The sequence below is a fragment of the Ailuropoda melanoleuca genome, chromosome 2 (genome assembly GCF_002007445.2).
Source record: "Ailuropoda melanoleuca isolate Jingjing chromosome 2, ASM200744v2, whole genome shotgun sequence".
Lineage (NCBI taxonomy): Eukaryota > Metazoa > Chordata > Mammalia > Carnivora > Ursidae > Ailuropoda > Ailuropoda melanoleuca.
This window is the reverse complement of record NC_048219.1, coordinates 7,758,444-7,782,815: the sequence shown is the minus strand read 5'-3', so window position 1 is coordinate 7,782,815 and position 24,372 is coordinate 7,758,444. Positions and strand designations below refer to the sequence as shown.

Here is a 24,372-nt window from a genome sequence, read left to right as displayed (position 1 = left end):
CACTGCCTCTGCTGCCTTACGGCCGGAGCCTCCTGACTGGTCTCCCCACTTCCAGTCCTGCTGCCTCCCAGCCTTCACTGTTACCTCCTCCGGTGGCCTCTCTTATCCTTAGAATTAACCTTGAACTCATCATCTACAAGACCTTACATGAGCTGTCCCTGGGATCTCCTCTTGACTCCTTTTCTGTCGCCCTGCTCCAGCCTCCCTGGCCTTCTCCAAGTTCCTCCAACACATGGATTTCATGACCTCTGCCTGTGCTGTTTCCCCACAGAATCCTGTAGTGTTCTTCTCCCACATCTTCAGCTGCCTCCTTTCCATGCTCCAGGTCTCACCTCAGCTCCTGAGCCAGGCCTGTCTTGTTCTTACTGTCTCCAGTCGCCTTGCTCCCCAGGCACTCTCTCTCACATCTCCTTTATAGCCCCTATTGACACCGGCCACATCTTCTTCCTCGTCTGCATCTACTTCCCTCCCCCTCCCCTACTTCCCCTTCCACTCCATCCCCCTCTCTATCCCTCACCTGCCACTCACACTCATATATACCCTGTAATGGAATCCCCTTGAGGGCAGGGACAAGGTCTGTCGTATTCAACCTCCAGAACAGCCTGGTACCTACAGAGCTCTCAAAAAATATTTGTTTATTAAGGACTGCCCACACTTTGTGTCTACCTCCCCACCCCCACAACCACCCTACCCTCTGCATCACATTCCCAGAAGCCAGAGACCACTAACAGATGGGGAGTGAATCAGAAAAAGAGACAGAGAGAGATAAGGAGGAAGTCCTACCAGAGGGTGAAAAAGAAAATGAAAAAAAAAAAAATCTGGGTTGACCTAGATTCAGTTACGAATCACGTACTCCTCCACCCCAGACCCCCCCACCCCTTCATCCACTGTCCACCACCAAGACCAAACCAACAGGCTGGATTTCTGGATTTGGAATCAGAGAGAACAAGATTCAAGTCGTGCTGGCTCCTTGAACTTGGATCAGTCTCTGTCTCAGCCTCAGTTTCCTCACCTGTAAAAGGGAGATGGTAATGGTACCTCACTCACAGAGGAGTTGTGAAGAGTAAATTAGGTCAAAAAGACTAAGAATAATGTCTGGAATGTATTAAGCACTCAGGAAATACCAGCTGGTATTACTATTAATACTCCAACTGGCACCACCCACCTGCCTTACAGAACTCAGGGCCCAGTCAGCTGCCTCCATTGGCTACAGGACCTCTCTGGGCCTCAGTCTCCGTAACGGTGATGGGGACCATCAGTAGCTACACCTCTGAGTACATGCCCCATACCAGGCACTTGGCTTACACACTGTTTTGCCGACTAGAGCAAGCTCCCTGAGCGGGTGACCAGCTTCCAGCCCCAGTGCTGAGATATTTTTTTAAAGACTATTTTGTTTTTTTATAATTAGTCTTTTTTTGAATTTCATTTATGTGTTTTCTTTTTATGGCTCGAACATACAGCATTTTGTTGGTCACAGCAAATGATACAATATCAACATCAGTCTTTAGAAAGCCTTATTTGGGCTTATTTTTATATTTTAAACAAACCCTAACACCATCTCTCTCATAGATCTACCTTTTATTGTATTTATAAGTGTGCTTCCAGTGTACTTTCCTTATATTTACTGAGATATATGTATATCCTTATATGTATGTATATATGAATAGGTGTATGTATGTGTATAAATATATATATCATTTTCTCTGTTTAGCTTGTATAAATAGTTTTCAGCTTTAAATTTCATTGTTTTCTTTTTCCTATTTTTCCCTACTTAAGATTTTATTTTTAAGTAATCTCTACACCCAGTGTGGGGCTCGAACCTACAACCCCGAGATCAAGAGTCACACGCTCCACCAACTGAGCCAGCCAGGCACCCTGGTGCTGAAGACATCTTAGGTACACTCAAAACTTTGCTCTTCACCATCTTTTCTTTTCCTTAAATTTTTAAATTTTAATTTATTCATTTTTAATTTGTAAAATTTAGCATTTTAACCATTTCTAAGTGAACACTTCAGTGGTAGTAAGCACATTCACACTGTTATGCCGCCATCACCAGCATCCATTTCCAGAATGTTCTCATCATCCTCAGCTGAGACTCTGTGCCCATTAAACAATAACTTCTCATACCCCCCGCTTCAACCCCTAGTAACCACTATCCTACTTTCTGTCTCTGTGAATTTGACGATTAAAATACCTCAAGTAAGTGGAATCACATGATATTTGTCCGTGTGAGTCTGGTCTTTTTCACTCAGCATAATGTCTTCAAGGTTCATGCATGTCGTAGCAGGTACCAATATTTCATTGCTTTTAATGGCCAAATAATATTCCATTATGTGGATATTTATTTATTTATTTCATTTATCCATTTATCCTTTGATGGACATTTGGATTGTTTTCACCTTTTGGCTATTGTGAATAATGCTGCCATGAATACGGGTGTACAAATCTATCTTAGAGGGGCGCCTGGGTGGCTTAGTTGTTTAAGCGTCTGCCTTCAGCTCAGGTCATGATCCCGGGGTCCTGGGATCAAGCCCTGCGTCAGGCTCCCTGCTCAATGGGGAGTCTGCTTCTCCCTCTGCCTATGCTCAGCTCAGCTCACACTGTCTCTCGCTCTCCCTCTCTAATAAATAAAACCTCTAAAAACAAACAAACAAAACCCCCACACAAATACATCTTTGAGACTCTGCTTTCAGTTCTTTCGGGTAAATACCCAGAAGCAGAATTGCTAGATCACATGGCAATTCTATTTTCAGTTTTGTGTGGAATCACTGTACTGTTTTCCACAGCTGCTGTACCATTTTACGTTCCCACCAACAGTGCATTAAAGTTCCAATTTCTCCACATCCTTGCCAACACTTTTTTTTTTTTAAGTTTGTTTATTTAAATAATCTCTACAGTGAACGTGGGGCTTGAACTCACAACCCTGAGATCGAGAGTTGCACTCTTCCGGAGCCAAACAGGGGCCCTGCCAACATTTGTTTTTTGTTTGTTCATTTGTTTGTTTTTATTTTATTTTATTTTTTTAAAGATTTTATTTATTTATTCGACAGAGATAGAGACAGACAGTGAGAGAGGGAACACAAACAGGGGGAGTGGGAGAGGAAGAAGCAGGCTCATAGCGGAGGAGCCTGATGTGGGACTCGATCCCACAATGCCGGAATCACGCCCTGAGCCGAAGGCAGATGCTTAACCGCTGTGCCACCCAGGCGCCCCCATTTGTTTGTTTTTAATAGCAGCCATCCTGATAGGTGTGAAGTGGTAACTCACTATGATTTTGATTTGCATTTCCCTAATGACTAATGTTGCACATCTTTTCATGTGCTTATTGGCCATTTGTAGATCTTTAGAGAGATGTCTATTTAAGTCCATTGTTGAATTGAGTTTGCTTTTTATTGTTGAGTTATAGTTCTTTATATATTCTGGATGACAGCCCTTATCAGATATGTAATTTGCAAATATTTTCTTCCATCCTGTGGGTTGTTTTTTCACTATCTTGTGAGTGGCCTTCAAGGCATAAGTCTCAAAATTTGATGAATTCCAATTTACTTATTTTTTCTTTTTGTTATCTGTGCTTTTGGTATCATATTTAAGAAATCATTACCAAAGTCAATATCATGAAGGTTTTCCCCTGTTTTCTTCTAAGAGCTTTATAGTTTTAGCCCTTACGTTTAGAATTTTGATACATTTTGAGATATTTTTTGGATGTGGTATAATAGTTCAAATTCATTCTATTGCATGTGAATATCCAGTTTTCCCAGCACCATTGCTGAAAGACTGTTTTTCCCCTACTGAATAGAAAATGGTCTTGGCACTCTTATCAAAAATCATTTGAAAAAAAATCATTTGATACCAGGATTTGATACCAGGACTCTCTATTCTATTCCATTGGTCTGTATATCTTTCTTTATACCAGTACCACACTGTTTTACTTACTGTAGCTTTGCAGGAAGTTTTGAAATGGAAGTGTAGTCTTCCAGCTTTGTTCTTTTATGAGAGTATTTTGGCTACTTGGCATCTCTTGAGATTCCATCTGAATTTTAGGATGGGTTTTTCTATTTCTGCAAAAAATGTTAGGACTTTTATAGGGATTGCATTGAATCTGTAGATTAGTTTGACTAGTAGTGACAACTTGACAATAATGTTAAGTCTTCCGGTCTATGAACATGGGATGTCTTTCCATTTATGTCTTCTTTAATTCCTTTCAGGATGTTTTGTAGTTTGTGTACAAGTTACACTCCTCCTTGTTCAAGTTTTATCTCCTTGGTTAAGTTTATTCCTAAGTATTTTATTCTTTTTGATGTTATTGTAAATGGAATTGTTTTCTTAATTTCCTTTTTGGATTATTAGTGTATAGAAACACAATTTTTGTGTGACCATCGTTTCTTATCAGTGGTCACTTATCCCAACATTGTAGATATGCACCAAGGGGAGTCAGGGGACCAGGTTTGGTTGTTTTTGTTTTTTTAAGTAAGCTCTACACCCAGCATGGGGCTTGAACTCATGATCCTGAGATCAAGAGTGGCCTGTTCTACCGACTGAGCCAGCCAGGTGCACCCAGGTTTGGTTGGTTTTAAGAGAGGAGCCATGCTTCCATCTCTGCTCACCTGAAGGTCCTCTTCTCCTCCGACAAATTGACACCCTCTTCCCCTCCCCTTAAAATGACAAAGCTTCACAGCTTCTCAAAATCCATCTCTCTGGAGGTGCCAGGGTGGCTCAGTCGGTTGGGCGTCTAACTCTTGGTTTCCGCTCAGATCATGATCTTGGGGTCATGGGATTGAACCTTGAATTGGGCTCCATGCTCAGCGGGGAGTCTGTTTGAGATTCTCTCTCTCCCTCTCCCCCTACCCCCTGTACTCTCTCTCTCTCTCAAATAAGTAAATAAAAACTTAAAAAAATAAAATCCATCTCCCTGCCCCAACCCACCTGGAGTAAATCTACCCTAATGGGAGTCTATGACCTGATTAGAGGGAGTTCCATTTTAGTTATAGAAGGTCCTGTGACTTCCTTACAAGCAGTGTAAGCTTAGACTACCTGTAAAATGGGAAGACTGTTCTTGTCCTACTTAGGAGAATGGATGGGAGCAGACTATCTTGTTTATACCTATATCCTAGGACATAGTAGGTGCTTAATAAAGAGCAGTGAATGTACTTGTATACACACAAGTACTTCATGGATTATGAAGAGCTCTATAAATATATATTGAATGCCTACTAAGTGCCAGGTACTACACCAGACATCAAGAATGCAAGTGGTATACAAGACCCAGACAGGTTCCAAGCCCTCACATAGGTGACATTCTGGCTGGGGAATATAAATATTGAGCAACTAACTTTACATTAATCGTAAATGCATTAATAACAATTGTTATAATGTTCTGCTGAGAAGTACATGGTGCCATGAAAGAGTGTAACAGAGTGTGGGGGAGCTAACTGAGTAAGGGGTGGGGAATCAAGGAAGGCCTCCCTGAGGAAGTGACATTTGACCTGAAATACAGAAGAGTAAGGAGGAGTCAGCCATGATGGGAAAGGGAAGGAAGGGGAGGACCTGTTGAGAAAGAGCATTTCCAGCTAGAAGAAAAAAATTTCTGGAGGCCCCCGAGAAGACGGGGCTTCAGAGATACACAGAGAAGACCAGTGTGGCTGGAGCCCTGAGAACAAAGAGGGTGGTGAGTCATGGAGACTTACAGGATGTTAAACCAAACTAGTTAGGCGCCACTGAAGAGTCTTTAATGGCGGGGGGGGGGGCAGTGACATAATCAGCTAACACGCAGAAGCTCGGCATGCAGGAAATCCACTAAGGTCAAGTTTCTAAATTAGAGAACTTACTCCATAAACTGATTACGGATTCTCAGGCTCCTAGCTGGGTATACTCTCCCTCCAGCCCTTGAATTTTTTTTTTTAACATCCTTATTCACTAATAATTTGCATACTATAAGACCCATCCATTTTAAGTGTACAATTCAAATGATTTAGTAGATTTATAGAGGTGGGCATCTCTGACCATAATGTAGTTTTAGGACATTTCCTTCACACCCAGAAAATCCCTCACGCCCATTTGTAGTCAATCCCCACTCCCACCCTACAGGCAGCCACTAATCTGCTTTCTCTCTCTCTGTATTTGCCTTTTCTGGACATTTTGTATTAAAGGAATCATTTAATATGTAGTCTTCTGTGACTGGCTGCTTTGTGGTCTGATTTTGTCATCGGTTGTATTCCATTGACTATGTGTCTCCATTATCTCTCTAACCTTTTCATGCACTCTGTACTTTCATAGGAAATAGGAAAATATGGGAGCGCCAAGTTGGCTCAGTCAGAAGAGTGTAGGACTCTTGACCTCAGGGTCGTGAGTTTGAGCCCCACGATAAGTATAGAGCCCCATAAGGGTATAAATAAATAAAACTTAAAAAGGAGAAGGAAATAGGAAAATTTGGGTTAACAAAAGGAAAAAAAAGTGCTTCACTTTCCCAACAAATCTTTCCTAACTAATTCCGCTATAGTTGACATTCTCCTGGAGCATTCTGTACAGTCAAAGTGCCTGATTCCGGGGTGCCTGGGTGGCTCAGGGGTGCCTGGGTGGCTCAGTTGTTAAGCGTCTGCCTTCGGCTCAGGTCATGATCCCGTGGTCCTGGGATCAAGCCCCGCATTGGGCTCCCTGCTCAGCAGGAAGCCTGCTTCTCCCTCTCCCACTCCTCCCTGCTTGTGTTCCCTCTCTCACTGTCTCTCTCTCTCTGTCAAATAAATAAATAATCTTAAAAAAAAAAAGCGCTCCTGATTCTTGTCAGAACAACTGAGCTAACCTCTTGACTCTGCTACTTTCTAACTATGTGATCTGGGCCTCTTGGAGTTTCTGTTTTCTAATCTGTAAAGTGAGCAAAAAAATACTACCAACCTCATTGGTTTATGTTATGAGGAATAGGAGCTAATGCATACTAAGTACTCAATATAGGGCCCGGCACTAGATAAGCACTCCATAGAGGTGAACCATTATCATAAATGTTCCTATGCAACATTTTATTTTTATTTATAATTTATTATTTTTTAAGCAAGCTCTGTGCCCAACGTGGGGCTTGAACTCACAGCCCCAAGATGAAGAGACACATGCTCTACCGACTAAGCCAGCCAGGTGCCCCTCTATGCAGCATTGTAATGAGTACATCGTATTCCACTTGTGGCTACCCTTTAGTTAGTTTGACTATTGCTCTTGAATATTTAGGCCGGGGCCAGTTAACTACAGCTCCCTGACTGTTGCCTGGGAATCTAAGAATGGCTTTCACATTTTTAAATGGCTAGTGGGATTAAAAAAAAAAAATCAAGGGGCGCCTGGGTGGCACAGCGGTTAAGCATCTGCCTTCGGCTCAGGGCGTGATCCCGGCGTTATGGGATCGAGCCCCACATCAGGCTCCTCTGCTATGAGCCTGCTTCTTCCTCTCCCACTCCCCCTGCTTGTGTTCCCTCTCTCGCTGGCTGTCTCTATCTCTGTCAAATAAATAAATAAAATCTTTAAAAAAAAAAAAAATCAAAATAATACTATTTTATGACGTGAAAATTATATGAAATTCAAATTTCAGTGTCTATAAGTAAAACTTTATTGGAACCCAGCTACACCCTCTTGTTTGTATATTGCCTGTTACTGCTTTGCAACAGCTGAGTTGAGTGGTAAGCAGAGACCGTATGACCACAAAACCTAAAAATACTCACCATCTGGCCTCTTTACAGAAGAAGTTGGCTGATACATGCTGTAGGTAACTCTTCATTTCTTACGCTTTATAAAAAATACTGGAAGGAACATTCAAGGCCCGTGAGACCAGGCTTCAGTGGTCTCTTCAGGCTTCCCTGTGTGCTGCCGCCGGCTGGTTTCATTCTGGCCGTTCTGGTCTTTCAGCTCTGGGATTGCCACACATTGGCTCCTCCCTCAAGGCTTAGCCTCTATTTAAACCTCTACTGGTGGTCTTCTATTTCTTCTTCAGGTTTCAGCTTCAAAGTCTTTGCTTTAGGAAAGCTTTCCCAGATCTCCCCCCAACCCCAGCCAAATTCAGCATAGTACTCAGTTTTCTATTCTCTCCCCTCACTAAGCCTTGTGAAGTCATGCACTGGGTCTATCACTACTACAGCTGACCCTTGAACAATACAGAGGTTAGAGGTGCCAACCCCCCGTCCCCCTGCTGTAAAAAATGCCATAAAAAATACCCTACAGGGCGCCTGGGTGGCTCAGTTGGTTGAGCATCAGACTCTTGCTTTCAGCTCAGGTTTTGGTCTCAGGGTTGTGGGATAGAGCCCCATGTCAAGCCCCAACTGAGCTCCACGGTCAGCGCAGAGTCCGCTTATCCCTCTCCCTCCCCCTCTGCCCCTCATCCTGCTCTGCTCACATCCACTCCCTCTCTTTCTCTCTCTCTAAAATAAGTAAGTCTTGGGGCGCCTGGGTGGCTCAGTTGGTTAAGCATCTGCTTTCAGCTCAGGTCACAATCCCAGGATCCTGGGATGGAGCCCTGCTTTCGGCTCCCTGCTCAGCAGGGAGTCTGCTTCTGCCCCTCCTCTCGCTAGTGCTCTCTCTCTCAAATAAACAAAATCTTTAAAAAATAAAAAATAAAATAAATGTTAAAAAAAATCCCAGTATAACTCCCCACTGAGTATAACTTTTGACTCCCCCAAAGCTTCCTTATGTTGACTAGAAGCCTGATAACATAAACAGTTAACACATGTTTTTTGTATTATGTGTATTATATACTGCAGTCTTATAATAAAGTTAAACTAGAAAATAGAAAATGGTATTAAGAAAATCATCCGGGAGGGGCACCTGGCTGGCTCAGTCAGTGGAGCATGCAACTCTTGATCTTGAGTCATAAGTTTAAGACCCACCTTGGGCATTGGGCTTACTTGAAAAAAAATCATAAAACAGAAAATACATTTACAGTACCAAAAGAGTGGATCTGTGCAGTTCAAAACCCTGTTGTTCAAGAGTCAACTGTATATTGGAGCAGTAGTATACATTTGTTGTTAGAATGAATGAACCCTTTGGTAAATCTCTTTCTTTCTTTTTTAAGTTTTTATTTATTTTTTTCAATAATCGCCATGCCCAAGGTGGGGCTCCAACTCACCACTGGGAGATCTAGAGTCACATGCTCTTCTGACTGAGCCAGCCAGGCACACCTAAATCTCCTCTTAAACATAATTTTACATGAGGATACATCCTTGGGAGATGAATTTTTTGAAGGTTTTAGATTCTTATGTCTGTGCTGAATGGTTATCCAGAAAGGTTGCTGGTATCCATCAGTAAGAAAGTGCTAACTGGTATTTTTAACTATTGCTTCTGTTTTTAAAGGACAAAAACTATAGAAAGAACATTAACACAGCTTTAGAAAGGGATATATAGGGACCCCTGGGTGGCTCAGTCCGTTAAGCATCTGCCTTTGGCTCAGGTCATGATCCCAGGGTCCTGGGATAGAGTCCCACATCAGGCTCCTTGCTCAGCAGGGAGCCTGCTGCTCCCCCTGATTGTGCTATCACAAATAAATAAATCTTAAAAAAAATAATAGTGCCATCTTTGTGTGTGAGATAATGACCTTCCGACTTTTTTTTTCTTTTTTCTTTTCTTTTCTTTTCTTTTTTTTTTAAAGAAAGAGATATATAGGGAGCCTGGGTGGCTCACATGGTTGAGCGACTGCCTTCAGCTCACGTCATGATCTCCAGGTCCTGGCTGGATTCAAGCCCTGCATGGTACTCCCTGCTCAGTGGGGAGTCTGCTTCTCCTTCTCCACTCACTCGTTCTCTCTCTCAAATGAATAAATAAAATCTTCAAAAGAAAAAAAGAAAGGGATATACACGCCTGGTTAGAAAGAATTTTTACAAAATCAAAGTTATGCGTGATAATTCAATCACCCCTGCGAGGAGTCCGGATATTCCCACTGGGGGCATAATTCAGAGTGCGCTTGAGTAAACACATAACTTACTTTCCTGAAACCTTAATTCCCTAACCTGTGAAACGGAAAAATAGTTGCTCTTCCTACGTCAGCAATCACCCGCTCCGTTGTGAAAGCAATCTTTCCATAAACACACAGTTGTGAAAAACCAGTTAGGATCCACGATTAACTCTTTTCGTAAACAGTTGATCTATTTTACCTAGGCCAGCTCATTATCAAGAGTTTCTCACAGGCTTAAAGTTTGATTACCTCAACTAAATTTAAATATAATAGCTACCACGCTCAATTTGAAGTGGAACACTTGATCATTTTCAACTCAACTTTGTTTATCTTCTGAATAAAAACAACTCCACATTTCAAAACTAAGACTCAGAAACTTCCCTTAATCACTCAAAGCAAGGGCGCCGGGACCAACGATCACCAGCTGCCCGAGTAGCAAAAAATTATGCTTCCGAAATCTCTTGATGTCGATTCCGCACGAAGAGCAATGGAGCTGCCCTACGTGTGCCACTCACGACAGAAGCCCTTTTTGCTTGTATAGGAACAAAAACATGGTGGCAGCGCTGGCGAATCCCTCTTTCGATAAAGGTGAAAACAAAGTGTAAGCAATTTCTTATTCCGTGTTCCTCAAGTTGAAGGGGGAACTGCAAGACATCCTAAGCCGTAGAGCAATATTCACAAGAAGACTTTTATGGTTTGTCTTTTCCATTTTTATATGGAAGTAAAAGCAAGGCAGTATATGGATATGCAAATATGCGCGGTGCTTGCTGGGAAGGGGCCGGCGGGCGCAGAGGGCGTGGCAAAGAAAAGCGGTTGTGGGAGCCAGCCGGGAAGCTGTCGCCAGCTGCAGCGGGCGTCGGGTCGCACCTGTTGTACATTACACGGGATACCCGCTTCTCCGCGACTGTTGGTACCTATCTGGGGAAGTCACGAATCCCACCCTATTAACAAACTTGTGCCACCCCTGGCCATCTACCCTGAAGTGGCCCCAGCATGGGAGAACTGGAAGCGCGGGGAGAAAGACTGGGAGCAACCTAATCTTCTGCTAATGGATTAGCAGAACGTAGTGCGTTCATAAGTGGAATGAACGCTGTCTGCTGCGCTGCCACGGAGTGAATGAAACACCAAAAAGCACTGAGTGATAATAGTTGCAGAATAAGGTACAGCATGACCACCATTAACGTGAAGGGGAAAAAAGCAATACTAAATTTGGGTTGGTTAAAGTAGATCTTTACCAACAGATATCCAAAAAAAATTGAGTGAAGGTGTTGAATTGGGTACCACATATCATTAATGTAATAAAGAACATACATGTGTGCACATAAAACCCAGTGCTATATATTTTCTAATGTCACATACTTTAACTCTTTAAAAAAGATTTGCAAGAACACATCAATGATTACCTCTGGGAAGGAGGGAAGGATGGGGACCATGACACACAAGACATCAGACTTAACTGTAATATTGTAATTATTTTAAAAAGCATAATGGGCTATCTTATTTGGAATTTTATTATTTGTGTAATTGAAAATTTTTAACTTGTCCTTGCTTTCTGTATTTTCTCTATTTCATCACTTTTTTAAAGATTGTAAGTAATCGCTACACCTAATGTGTGGCTGGAATTCACAACCCTGAGATCAAAAGTCACATGCTTTCCTGACTAAGCCCATCAGGTGCCCCCTGTATTTCATTTTTTTTTTTAAAGATTTTATTTATTTATGTGACAGAGAGAGACAGCCAGCGAGAGAGGGAACACAAGCAGGGGGAGTGGGAGGAAGAAGCAGGCTCCCAGCAGAGGAGCCTGATGTGGGACTCGATCCCCGAACGCCGGGATCACGCCCTGAGCCGAAGGCAGACGCTTAACGACTGCGCTACCCAGGCGCCCCTATATTTCATTTTTTTAAAGTCAGGTTTGTTCATATGTAGTAAGTTCACCTTTTTTATCATATGGTTTAACAAATTCATATAGACATGTATCTGCTACCACAATCAATCAAATATCAAACATTTCTATCACCCCCCCAAAGTTCCTTTTTTTAAAACAAAAAATATAGACTGTCAGACATTTTACTTTCCTTAATGTATTTTAATAATACATAGAGGTACCTGACCTCTACAAAGTAGAAGCTGCAAGAGAAGGGATTCACATAAACAGCTCTTACACTATAACAGGATGCACACTTATAGTATAACTGGTGGGAAGCCTAGATGTGGGCACTGTCAGTTGTTTGTTGGGGGCTCCTCCTATAATCCACCAGTCATCTCTTCAAAACAAATCATTATTTCACTCCTATTCAACACTCCAATGCCTTCCCGTTGAGCAATAAATAAACCCCATGTCCTCACCATAGCCTACAAGGTCTAGCCTGAGCTGAACCCTGCCTGCCTCTCCCAACTGCTTACCTGTCACACTCCCTATTACCTATTAAACTCCAGTCACCTTGACCATCTTGGTCCTTGCATAAGGTTTCCTAGCTTTTCCTAGCCCTCCATCACCCAGCTAGATAAATCTGGTATGTATGTATGTATTTTATTCTGGTATTCTCTCTCCTTACACTTTTGTGTACTTTCTGATGGTCTGTTTTCCCGCTCCAGATTTTAAAGACAAAGGTGTTTATTGCTTGTGGTACCTACTAGTACATACCCAGCACCCAGCAAAAGGCTTGGCACACAAGGAGCGCTATTTGTTGAATGCATGAATGTTTATTTAAACTGGTCTTAAAAAGATGGAATTAGGGGTGGGGGGGAAGGTGTGCCAGATCCTTAGGACAATGAAGAGAACGGTTATCAGTGAAATCAGGCTAAGGAAGACTGACTGAAGCCTAATGGTGAAGGAGCCTTGAATCTAAGAATTTGGATCTGGTGGCAGTGTAGATGGTGACTGGGAGTTTGGTGGGAGGAGGGCTGTAGATATAAAGACAAGGAGGGCACTGGGGCACCTGGCTGGCTCAGTTGAAGAGCATGCGACTCTTGATTTCAGGGCTGGGTTTGAGCCCCATGTTGGATGTAGAGATTACTAAAAAAAAGTTAGCTTAAAAAAAAAAAAGACAAGGTCAGGTTATTGCACCAACACAGGTGGGAGACACCTCCTCCTGATTCCTGCTGGCAGTTACCATGGCTCACTTTGGGCTCTCACAACCCTTTGTACATTCCCGCCACATTGGCTAGGACTGGGTCTTACATGCCTATCACCCGACATAGGGTAAAAAATAAAGTTATCCCAAAGCGTTTGATGGAAATACCAAAACCATCAGTTTAATGGTTACATACAGAACAGTATTAGACTTTACAGTGAGACTTCTGAGTTCAAGGTGAGAATGCGATTAGCTAGAACCTTCATCTCTCACGGGCTTTCTTTAAAAGATTAAATGATATATCGGAGTTAAGGGGTTTAGGGTTTAGCAAAATTCCTGTATGACAGTAAACGCTCATTTGGTATTGCCAATCCACAGGTACGAACGGTCTCTCGTCTCCAGGTTCTTGTGTCGCCAAATCCCTTGTTAGAGTCCAACAGAATTACCTACTGGGTGCTGCGGTCCCAGGTGCGTTTCTCCGTCCCGATATCAAGATGAAGGCACCAACTAAAAATGGCGACCTCTAAACGATCCGAGGGCGTCAATTACCGGTAGTGCTAGCGATAAATACGACAGGCGGAGACGGAAAGAAACAGCAAGAGCAGGCTTCACAACACCTGGGTAGAAGTCTCGCCCACGCTGCCAGTTAACCACAAGCAAGAAAAAGCACAACGGCCGGAGCGGAGAAACAGCCTAGGAACCCCCGACCACGTGTCAGAGGGCAGCCTGCGCCTGCGCAAGCTAGGCGCGCGCCCGCCGGCCGGAAGAGCCGCGCGTTTCCGGGTTGGAGGCGGGGAGCGGTGCCGGAAGTACTCGGGGAGGGCCGAGCAGTCGGACCGGCTGCTGAGACGAACGCTTCACTGGGGCAGTCTCCGCATATCATGGGGAGATAGACGCTGCTGCCTGTGAGTCTTGGGCCCTGGCAGTTGAGGAAGAAGAGCGGGAGGAGGGAGTCAGGACCCAGACCCACAGTGGGTCAGTGTTTGAAGAACTAGGTTGTGGAAGAGACCGGGTTGTGCGAGGAATCAGGCTGTTGGGACGGGACTGAGGGGATCGGGGCTCGGAGAAGACGCGGCTGTGGGGACCCGGGCTGTAGACGGGACTTAGGGAACGGGGACGGTGTGAGTTCTCCGGCATCTGAGGGAAAGCGGTGTGAGAGGGACAGGATTGTGAAGACCCGTGCTCCTAAGAGGAGAGGGTCGGAACGGAAAGGGGCGTGAAGACACGGGCTTCCCGAAAGGTAAAAGCGGAGCTGTGAGGACTTGGGCTCCTAAGAGACAGAAGCGGGACAGTGAAGATCCAGGCTCCTAAGGAGTCAGAAACAGGGCAGCGAAGACTTGGGTTCCTGAGGGGCAGGAGCACTCAGAGAACACTTGGGTTTGGAAGGAACAGCAGCGGGCAATGAAGACAGGCTTCTGTGGGGACGGGATCGGGGCTTGGAGACTCCGAAGTACCTGAGGGAACAGGGCTGTGAGGACCCGAGTTCCCCAAAGCGGAGATTATAAGGGGACACGGCTGCGAGATCAGACTCCAAGGGAAAGGGAGAGAGTTTGGAAAAGATCAGTGATCTATTTTTTCTTATATACTCTGAATCCAAAGTGGTAAAGGATGTATTCAAGGGAAGAAGACCCTTCCTTCGCGCTGCCTGCTTGGCTTTTGGCAGGCTTTTCTTGTGTCAGATACTTTATCTAGGAAAGCCCCATGCAAGCATCTTCGTTTTCTGCTTCATTCTTACGAAGCTCTGATGTGAAGTCGAAGCCGTTTGAACTCAGTTATATGCTTGATAAGTGCTTTAAATACCATTCCACTCGATCCTGATTGAGCACAGATCTCTGCATCTCAAATCAAAAGATGTTAGAGATAGGAGGACGGGATGGCCCAGAAAGATAATCTTTCTTAAACTCCTGTTTTATATGTAAAGAGGCTAAGGTCCAAAGAAGGTATAGGATCACAGTGAGGTAATGGTTGATTAGATCATAATTTTGGTATAGTACCCTGCTGTGCCTAGCAAATAGGAGATACTTGGCTAATATCCTTGAAAACATGCTTCTAGAATCTTTAACCTCAAACTCAAGAGGGAAATTTTTAAATAAATTTAGTACTTTATTTTGAGGCTTGTTACTGGATTGACATCAATACAGTGAATGTCATTTAACCAGTTAGGGAACCTTTAAACGAAGCCGCCTCTGCCCCAAAAATATGGTAAGCAGTTTAGACAGTTGCAGATAAATAAGTTGTATCCTGTATTTTTAGTATAGGCATTTACCGGAGATGGCTGCTTTTATTTTATTTTCTATTTTTTAAAAGATTTATTTATTTATTTATGAGAGAGAGAGAGAGAGAGCACAAGCAGGGGGAGTGGCAGAGGGAGCAGGAGAAAAGGCTCCCCACTGAACAAGGAGCCCAGCTCCGACTCCATCCCAGGACCGAGGGGCTCTATCCCAGGACCCTGGGATCATGACCTGATCTGAAGGCAGACGCTTTAACCGACTGAGCCACCCAGGTGCCCCCAGATGGCTGCTTTTAGATAAGAATGTCAAGGGTACTTCAGTAATATCTTTTACTGAAACCTACTCAGACTAATCAGGCAGCATCATAAGCACTTTCAAATATTAAATCATTTAATTATCACTTACATCCCACAAGTTAGATATTGTTAGTCCCATTGTATAGATAAGGAAATTGGTTCAGAGGTTAAGTACCTTGCCTGAAAACATGGTACTAAAACCATGTTATGTGTGACTTTCTTCTACTTTTCTAAGTGAATTCCTCTCTATATATCACTTTCCCATCAACAAAATAGAAATAACACTTATACAAAACATATCATTGAATGAAAGCACCCCCTCCTCCTTAAGACGTCTCTTTATGTCAAGTACTATAACTTGTTAGGGTACTTATATAGTGTAGTATTTGAGGAGAAATAAATTTCTCTGTTTTTAAATAACAGTAGATATATAAGATAGGAAAATGGGACCTGAATAGAACTTTTCCTCATGATTGACTAAGATATATTTAATTTTAAATTTAGGAGGCCAAGAAAGACCAACTTAAAGAACAAGGACCTAAATTGGATTAACTTTACAATTAATTGTAACATGAACTAGATGATCAGGGAAATTGGGCTAACCAGTTGAAACTACTATCTTTTCCCCAAAGGGTTAGCTTATACTATTTGCGAGTGCCTCTACTGTTTGCAAGTGATCAAAACTTACACCAAATTATGAAATAAAGCATGCCCATGCCACCATTTCAAAGTCCTTGATGGTTTAATTAATGATAACTTATTCCTGAGTTAACATCCCCATCGACATTTGCAAAATGTACTTACTTCACTCATTTGTGGCTCTAACATTGAGTTATTAAAATAATATTTCAGAGTACCTGATCAGAAAATCATTGTGTTAGAGCAGATATGAACATGGAACATATTACTTTTGGTCTGTAGTCTTCATGGAAAGCCCGGAAATACTTTGGAGACAATATACTAGCAGTGTTTAGAGTTTGTACTGTGAAACAGGTGTGCTGGATGCAGAAGACAAACTGAAATCAGTACACATGGACTTAATCTAAAATCTTACACTATTTCTTAGAGCTGGAAGGGACTTTAAAATCTGTCTGATCCTACTCTTAATTACAGATGTAGAAACTGGTCAGAGGAGGCTCACATAACTCAGTGGCAGAAGTAGGATGATACCCAACACTGCAGACTTCAGTCTTCCCTGTGCCATAGTACCCCGCATCAGTCTCCTGTTGACCATTTACCACTACCATTTTTTTTCAGTCACTATTTTTTTAAATGTCTTGAGTCATAAAAATGATTATAGGATGGCACCAACACATGCTTCAATGGGGAAACCTTTTAGTTTTAATACACTGATTTTTATTTTTATTTATTTTTATTTAAAAATTTTTATAATTCTATCAGATTTAGAAGAGGAGAGCACATATATTATATTAGCAAACACATTTATTTGTACTTTCCTGTGCCAGGCACTCTTCTAAGTGCTTTAGATACATAAACTCAATGTATTGTCACAACAATCCCATGAGATACACTTTATGATTAGCTCAATTTTCCAGATGAGGAAATTGAGGCATAAAGAGATTAGATAACTTGCTCAGGGACATAAAGCTAATTGATAAGTGGTAGAGTTGGTACTTGAACCCAGACACTGCCACCAGAGCCCATGCCCTCAACCACTGTACTGTACTGCCTTTTTTTTTTTGAAGATTTTATTTCTTTATTTGAAAGAGAGAGACAGCCAGTGAGAGAGGGAAACAAGCAGGGGGAGTGGGAGAGGAAGAAGCAGGCTCCCAGCGGAGGAGCCTCATGTGGGGCTCGATCCCAGAACGGAGGGATCATGCCCTGAGCCGAAGGCAGACGCTTAATGACTGCGCCACCCAGGCGCCCCTGTACTGCCTTTCTGTTAAGTCAAAACCACCTAAATAGGACCAAACTAGTCAAAAAACTAATGGGAAAAAAATTCCATGTTTCTGTTATTCTCAGGTCTTACAGAATGCAATTAATTGGTTCTGTTTTTTTAGGCTGGGAAATATGAGTTCATTTAGATACATCTAGAAGCCAGTGAGGAGAAAAACAGGTAGAAAACCCAGTCATTAAGTTAAGTCATGCACCATAGTGATGGGCTTTTATGCCATCAGCCTGGCAGTCCCCCTCACTCCAGTATTTTGTTTAAATAATTCCTAAACATTCCGGAAGTGAAAGGGTTTTATTTTTATTTTTTAAAGATTTTATTTATTTATTCATGAGAGAGAGATGCAGAGGGAGAAGCAGGCTTCTTGCGGAGCCTCACGTGGGACATGATCCCAGGATCCTGGGATCATTACCTGAGCCGAAGGCAGACGCTTAACCAACTGAGCCACACAGGCACCCCAAAAGTGAAAGGGTTTTAAAGACAATCTGGTCTTCTACTTCCCTATTCTCTTCACTTAAAAAAAAAATCTTGGAGAGGGGGATCTGTGGGGCACTTGGCTGGCTCAGTCGGAAGAGCAGGAGACTCGATCTCGGGTTCATAAGTTGGAGTCCCAACCCAACATTGGGTGTAGCGTATACTTAGAAATAAAATCTTAAAAAAAAAATCTGTTAATGGAACAGATGTCTAGAAAAGGCCACAGTCTTATAACTACTACAAGGTATCCCCCTATCTCCTACCCTCTGAAAAATCAGATTCTCTTAATACAGTAACAGGGTTGCAACTGGATTTCTGTTTGAGGTACAAACTGTTAAAAGGAAGAGAAGTTAGGGCTTTTTATCCTCAGCCTATCAACCAGAGTTTAAATGTAACTGGTAAGGGGGAGGGAGGATAGGCTTGGTATTTAATTGTGAACTCCCAGTCACACAATCTTGTTTTGATAAAATTACTAAATAACTTTTACTGTAGATCACTGGGGCATGGACTTTCTGGACTTATTTTGATTTCCACGAAGTAGGTGCTAATAAGGGTTTACTACTATAATTGTTCTCCCAAACTGTCCCACAGTTAATGCCTGCTTTTACACAGCAATACCTCCTATTTCTTGGCATTCTATGTAAGTGAGAATTCGAAATTTGAGTAGCCCAGAGGCAACCGTGGTATATTATGTAATGGAATTCAGGTTATTTACAGTCACTTCATTCCATTGTGCTTAGCATCATCCACAGTTGGACTTGATGAAAGTTGTCAGTAAACAGGTAATTTGGATATGGAGGCATTGACCATTTCAAAATGGTTGTGATGTTGTTTTCAAATTTACATACCAAAAAAATCCACCCTTTTGGGAGTAAAATTCTATGAGTTGTGACAAATGTATACTGTCATGTAAGCACCATAACACTGCTACCTAAGAGTTCCACCCTCCCCCCCAAGAATTTCCTTCATGCTGCTCCTTTGTAGTCCAACCCTAGCCCACTCCAAGCCCCTGGCAACCACTAATCTGTTTTCTCCATCCACATAGCTTTGCCTTTTCCAGAGTGTCATATAAATGGAATCATACAATAAGTAGTCTTTTGAGTCTTGCCTCTTTCACTTAGCATACGCATTTGAGATTGTCCACATTGTTGCATGTATCGGTGGTTCTTCTTTCCTGTTGCTGAGTAGTATTCCGTTGTATGGATATATATTCATAGTTTATCCATTCACCAGTTGAAGGAAATCTGGATTGTTTCCAGTTTTTGGCAGTTATTAATCATGTTGCTATAAACATTCACGTACTGATTTTTGTGTGAATATAAGTTTTCATTTCTTTAGGGTAAATACCTAGGAGTGGGATTGCCGGGTCATATGATAAGTATATATTTAACTTTATAAGAACCTGTGAAACTGCGGTGCCTGGCTGGCTCAGTCAGTTAAGCGTCTGTCTTCGGCTCAGGTCATGATCCCGGGGTCCTGGGATCGAGTCCCAAGTCAGGCCCTCTGCTCAGCAGGGAGTCGGCTGCTCCTTCTGGCCCTCTACCCCACTTGTGCTCTCTCTATCACTCTCTCTCTCTAAATAAATAAATAAGATCTTGAAAAAAAAAAAAGAATTAAAAATAAACTTGCCAAACTGTTTTCCAAAGAGATTGCACCATTTTACAAATACACACAGAAATGTATGACAGTTTCAGTTATTCAACATCCTCTCCAGCACTTTTCTATTTTTTAAAAATTTTAATTATTCTAATAGTATTTAGTAGTTACTCATTTCCCTAATTGCATTTCCCAGATGACTAATGATACTGAGTATCTTTTCATGTGTTTATTTGCCATCTGTATATCTTAGGTGAGGATCTGTTCAGATTTTTTGCCCGTTTTTTTAATTGGTCTGTTTGTTTCCTTATTGTTGAATTTTGAGAGTTCTTTATATATCCTGGATACTAGTTGTTTGTCAGATACGTGATTTGTAAACATTTTCTTTTAGTCTATGACTTGTGTTTATTTTCTTTGGTGGACCAGGAGTTTACATTTTGATTAAGTCCACTTTATCAGTTTCTTTCTTTTGTGGATTGTGCTTTTGGTGTTATATCTAAGATTCCTTCCCTGACCCAAAGTTACAAAGATTTTTTTTCCCTGTGCTTTCTTGTAAAACTTTTATAGTTTTACATTTTTAATTTTAAGTCTGTGATCAGTTTTGAGTTTGTTTTTGTATAAGGTGTGAGATATAGATCAGGGTTTATTTATGTTGCTACTGCTATATATATTTTTTAAAGCTTTATTTATTATTTTAGGGAGAGAGAGAGTCTGTGCCCATGCATGCAATGTGGGAGAGGGAGAGGGAGAGAAAGAATCTCAAACAGACTCCCTTCTGACCATGGAGCCCAACGTGGGGCATGATCCCTTGACCCTGAGATCATGACCTGAGCCGAAATCAAGAGTCGATCACTTAAGTGACTGAGCCATCCAGGCACCGCTATTTTTTGTTATATTTTAAAAACAGTTGTCAGAATTACCTCTTCTTTCAGAGGAAACAAACCAAATAGTACTTTCTTTTTTTAGATAACATGCACATGGGACAGAATTTGGAGTGTACAATGAAAAGTAAATCTTCTTCCACCTTGGTCCCATAGGCCACCCAGATACTACCATTCCCCTCCCCACTAAGATAACTGCTGTTATCAGTTTGTTATGTATCGTTCCAGGAATAATTTATGCATTTACAATTATATGTCTTTTAATAAATAACAAATTATGCTCACTCTCCTGTACCTTGCATTTTCAATGAACAGTATATTTTAGCGGTCATTTCATGAGCTTCCTCATTTTGTTTTTTGGTTTTTTTAATGATTGTGCCTATCCATTTAAGAGAGAGAGAGTGAGCAAGAGAGAGTGAGAGAACATGAGCGCGGGGAGGGAGAGGGAGAAACAGACTCCCCTGATGAGCAGGGAGCCCGACATGGAGCTCGATCCCAGGACCCCAGGATCATGATCTGAGTGGAAGGCAGACACTTAACTGACTGAGCCATCCAGGCGTCCCTCTTCCTCGTTTTTTAAAAACAGCTTTATTGAGATGCTGTTCACATATCATACAATTCACCATTATCAGATGTACAGTTCAATGGCTTTTTTGTACATTCAGGTTTGTGCAACCATCACCATAATCTAATTTGGGATTATTTTTATCCCCCCTAAAATAAATACCATTAGCAGTCAATCCCTATCCCTTTCTCCCACTCCTCAGCCCTGGCAACCACTAATCTACTTTCTGTCTCTATAGATTTGTCTGTTCTGAACATTTCATATAAATTGAATCATACATGCCTTTTCAGCGGGATTCTTTCATTTATTGTTTTTTTAAGTTTTTAAAAAAGTTTAATTTATTTAAGTAATCTCTACTCCCAGCATGGAACTTGAACTCACGACCCCGAGATCAAGAATCTCATGCTCTTCCAACTGAGCCAGGCAGGCACCCCTGGATTCTTTCATTCAGCTTAATATTTTCGTGAGTCTTATTCTTTTTCAGTATATTTAATTTTGTGGTTATACCCTAATTTATTTAACTATATCACTTTTGATGGACATTTAGGTTGATATTCCTCATATGTATAGTTTTCTATTTACATAGATGTCCAACTATAATATAAATTTCTAAAGGTGGGGGCGCCTGGGTGGCACAGCGGTTAAGCGTCTGCCTTCGGCTCAGGGCGTGATCCCAGCGTTATGGGCGAGCCCCACATCAGGCTCCTCTGCTATGAGCCTGCTTCTTCCTCTCCCACTCCCCCTGCTTATGTTCCCTCTCTCGCTAGCTGTCTCTATCTCTGTCAAATAAATAAATAAAATCTTTAAAAAAAAAATAAATAAATTTCTAAAGGTGGAACTTGGAATCAAAACAACATATATGCTTTTCTTTTTGCTTTGTTTTTTTTTTTAGAGTTTATGTTCCCTCTCTCGCTAGCTGTCTCTATCTCTGTCAAATAAATAAATAAAATCTTTAAAAAAAAAATAAATTTCTAAAGGTGGAACTTGGGATCAAATCAACATATATGCTTTTCTTTTTGCTTTGTTTTTTTTTTTAGAGCACGTACCTGAGTGGGGTGGGGAGGGGCAGAGGAAGAATGAGAGAGAGAATCTTGCAATGCAGGGCTTGATCTCACGACCCTGAGATCATGACCTGAGCCAAAATCAAGAGGTGGATGCTCAACTGACTGAGCCACCCAGGTGCCCCAATACATGCTTTTATAATTTTGGTAGATACTGCCAACTAGCCATTTGTAGAGACCTAACTAATTTATATCTTCCAGCCCCTCCCTACTCCAACAATGTGTAAAATGACTATTTCTCTATAATACTTTCCAACAGTATGTATAAAACTTTTTCATCATTGCTAAAGGAGGAATAAATAGTTTTAATTTGCATTTTTATTATGAATGAGAATAAGGATCATTTCATTACTTTTTTTTAGGATGATTTCATTACTTTAAGAGCTATTTGAATTTCTTGTACTTTTGGGGGTTTTTTGTTGTTTTTGCAATTTTTCTTTTGGTTGGTTGGGTGCTTATTGATGTATAGGTATTTTTTTATATATTTAAAAGAAATTAGTCCTTTGTCTTTGATACATATTGCATTTATTTTTGCTAGTTTATCTTTTGTCCTTTGATTTTATTGTTTGTTGCCATGAAGATATTTTTATTTAAAATTTTATTCATTTATTTATTTTTCAGGCATCTTTATTTGTATGTAATTGAGCATATCAGTCTTTTACGGCTCCTGAGCTTTGGGTCATCTTTAGAGGGGCTTTTCTTTTCTTTTCTTTTTTAAGATTTGTTTATTTATCTTAGAGAAAGAGACCAAGCAAGCCTGAGTGGGGTGGAGGGGGCAGAAGGAGAGGGAGAAAGAGAAACCCAAGTAGACTCCACTTGGAACCTGATGCAAGACTCGATCCCATAACCCCGAGCTCATGACCTGAGCCAAAATCAAGAGTCAGATGCTTAACTGACTGAGCCACCCAGGCACCCAGAAGTGCTTTTCACTTACTGCTGAGAATAATTTTTTTTCAATTTTTAAAAATTGAGATAATTTAGATTTGTGCATAGTTGTAAGAAGTAATGCAGGGAGATCTCTTGTATACTTTGCTCAGTTTTCCCCAAAAGTACATTTTGCAAAACTGCTGTATTTTATGACAATCAGGATATTGACATTGGTATAATCTACCAGTCTTACTCAGATTTACCTAGTTTTACTCTTATCCGTTTACCTGTGTTCATTTGTGGGTGTATGTGGATGAGGTCCTATACAACTTAGTCACTTTTATAGGTTCTTTTATGCATTCGTCACAGTCAAGACACTGAATGATTCCATCACAAAAGTTCCCCGTTTTCCCCTTTCATAACCATGTCTGCTTCCCTGCCACCCAGCCCCTGACAACCTCACTAATCCGTCATCTATTCCTAAAATTTTATCATTTCAAAGTTGTTATAAAAATGTACTCTATAAAAAAAAATATTTGTTTGAGAGAGAGAGTGAGGAAAGAAAGAGAGAGAGCACGAGGTGGGGGGGGCAGAAAGGCGATGAGGGGCTTGATCCCAGGATTCTGCGATCATGACCTGAGCTGAAGGCAGACACTTAACTGACTGAGCCACCCAGGTGCCCCAAATGTACTTTTTTTGTATTATCTTTTGCTCAGCATGATTCTCTGGAGGTTCGTTCAAGTCGTGTGTATCAAGTTTTTTTCTTTTTATTGATAAGTAGATTTCCATGGTATGGATATACCACAGTTTGTTTAACCATTCACTTCTTGAGAGACATGTGAACTGATTACAGTTGAGTATTAACAAAGCTACTGTGAATATTCATGTATAGGTTTTGGTGTGAACATAAGTTTTTATTTCTCTAGGATAAATGCCTAGGACTTGAATTGTTGAGTCATAAAATAGTTGCATGTTGAGATTTTTTTTCCTGAGTCAATTTTATTAAGGTGTAATTTGCATACAATAAAATGTACACATTATAAGTAGACAGTTTGATGAGTTTTGATAAGCGTATGCAGCTGGGTAAGCATCACCCCAGTCAAGATATAGAGTGTTTACATCCACCGTACAAACTTCCCCCATCCACCACACAAACTTCCCCCATGCCCCAAATTTTGCCCCATCTATTGCTAGAGATTAGTTTTTAGATCATTAGAGATTAGAATTTCATGTAAATGGAATGAATCATATAGTGTGTATTCTTTTGAGACTGGCTTTTCCTTTTTTTTTTTTACTTAAATATTTTAAGTTATCCCTATTGTTTGTGTGTTAGTGATTTGTTCTCCCCCCCCCCGTTTTTTTTAAGTAGGCTCCACATCCAACATGGGGCTTGAACTCACGAACCTGAGTTTAAAATTGCACACTCTTTGGGGCACCTGGGTGGCTCAGTTAAGCATCTGACTCTTGATTTTGGCTCGGGTCATGATTTTTTTTTTTTT

At 41.4% G+C, this 24,372-nt stretch overlaps 1 protein-coding gene, 1 long non-coding RNA gene and 1 other non-coding gene across 5 annotated transcripts in view; 1 reads left to right on the top strand and 2 right to left on the bottom strand.

Moving 5' to 3' along the window:
* Nucleotides 1-274: 274 nt before the first annotated feature.
* On the bottom strand, nt 275-8,367 carry LOC117797146. The gene is made up of 3 exons (XR_004622033.1): nt 7,698-8,367; nt 3,934-4,058; nt 275-1,012 (listed from the first exon to the last, which is right to left on the bottom strand). It is a non-coding gene; the product is annotated as an uncharacterized LOC117797146 (long non-coding RNA).
* Nucleotides 8,368-10,313: 1,946 nt separating this feature from the next.
* LOC117801315 lies at nt 10,314-10,447 on the bottom strand. The gene has a single exon (XR_004623833.1). It is a non-coding gene; the product is annotated as a U11 spliceosomal RNA (small nuclear RNA).
* Nucleotides 10,448-13,746: 3,299 nt separating this feature from the next.
* Nucleotides 13,747-24,372, top strand: part of TAF12 (TATA-box binding protein associated factor 12) — a 32,017-nt gene continuing 21,391 nt past the window's right edge. The window contains exons 1-2 of one of the 3 annotated variants that reach the window (XM_034647889.1): nt 13,779-13,895; nt 21,309-21,408. The gene's annotated coding sequence lies outside the window, so the exon portion shown is untranslated. Of the gene's footprint in view, nt 13,896-21,308; nt 21,409-24,372 lie in introns of all 3 variants that reach the window. The other 2 variants (XM_011229244.3, XM_034647874.1) reach the window with 2 other exon arrangements.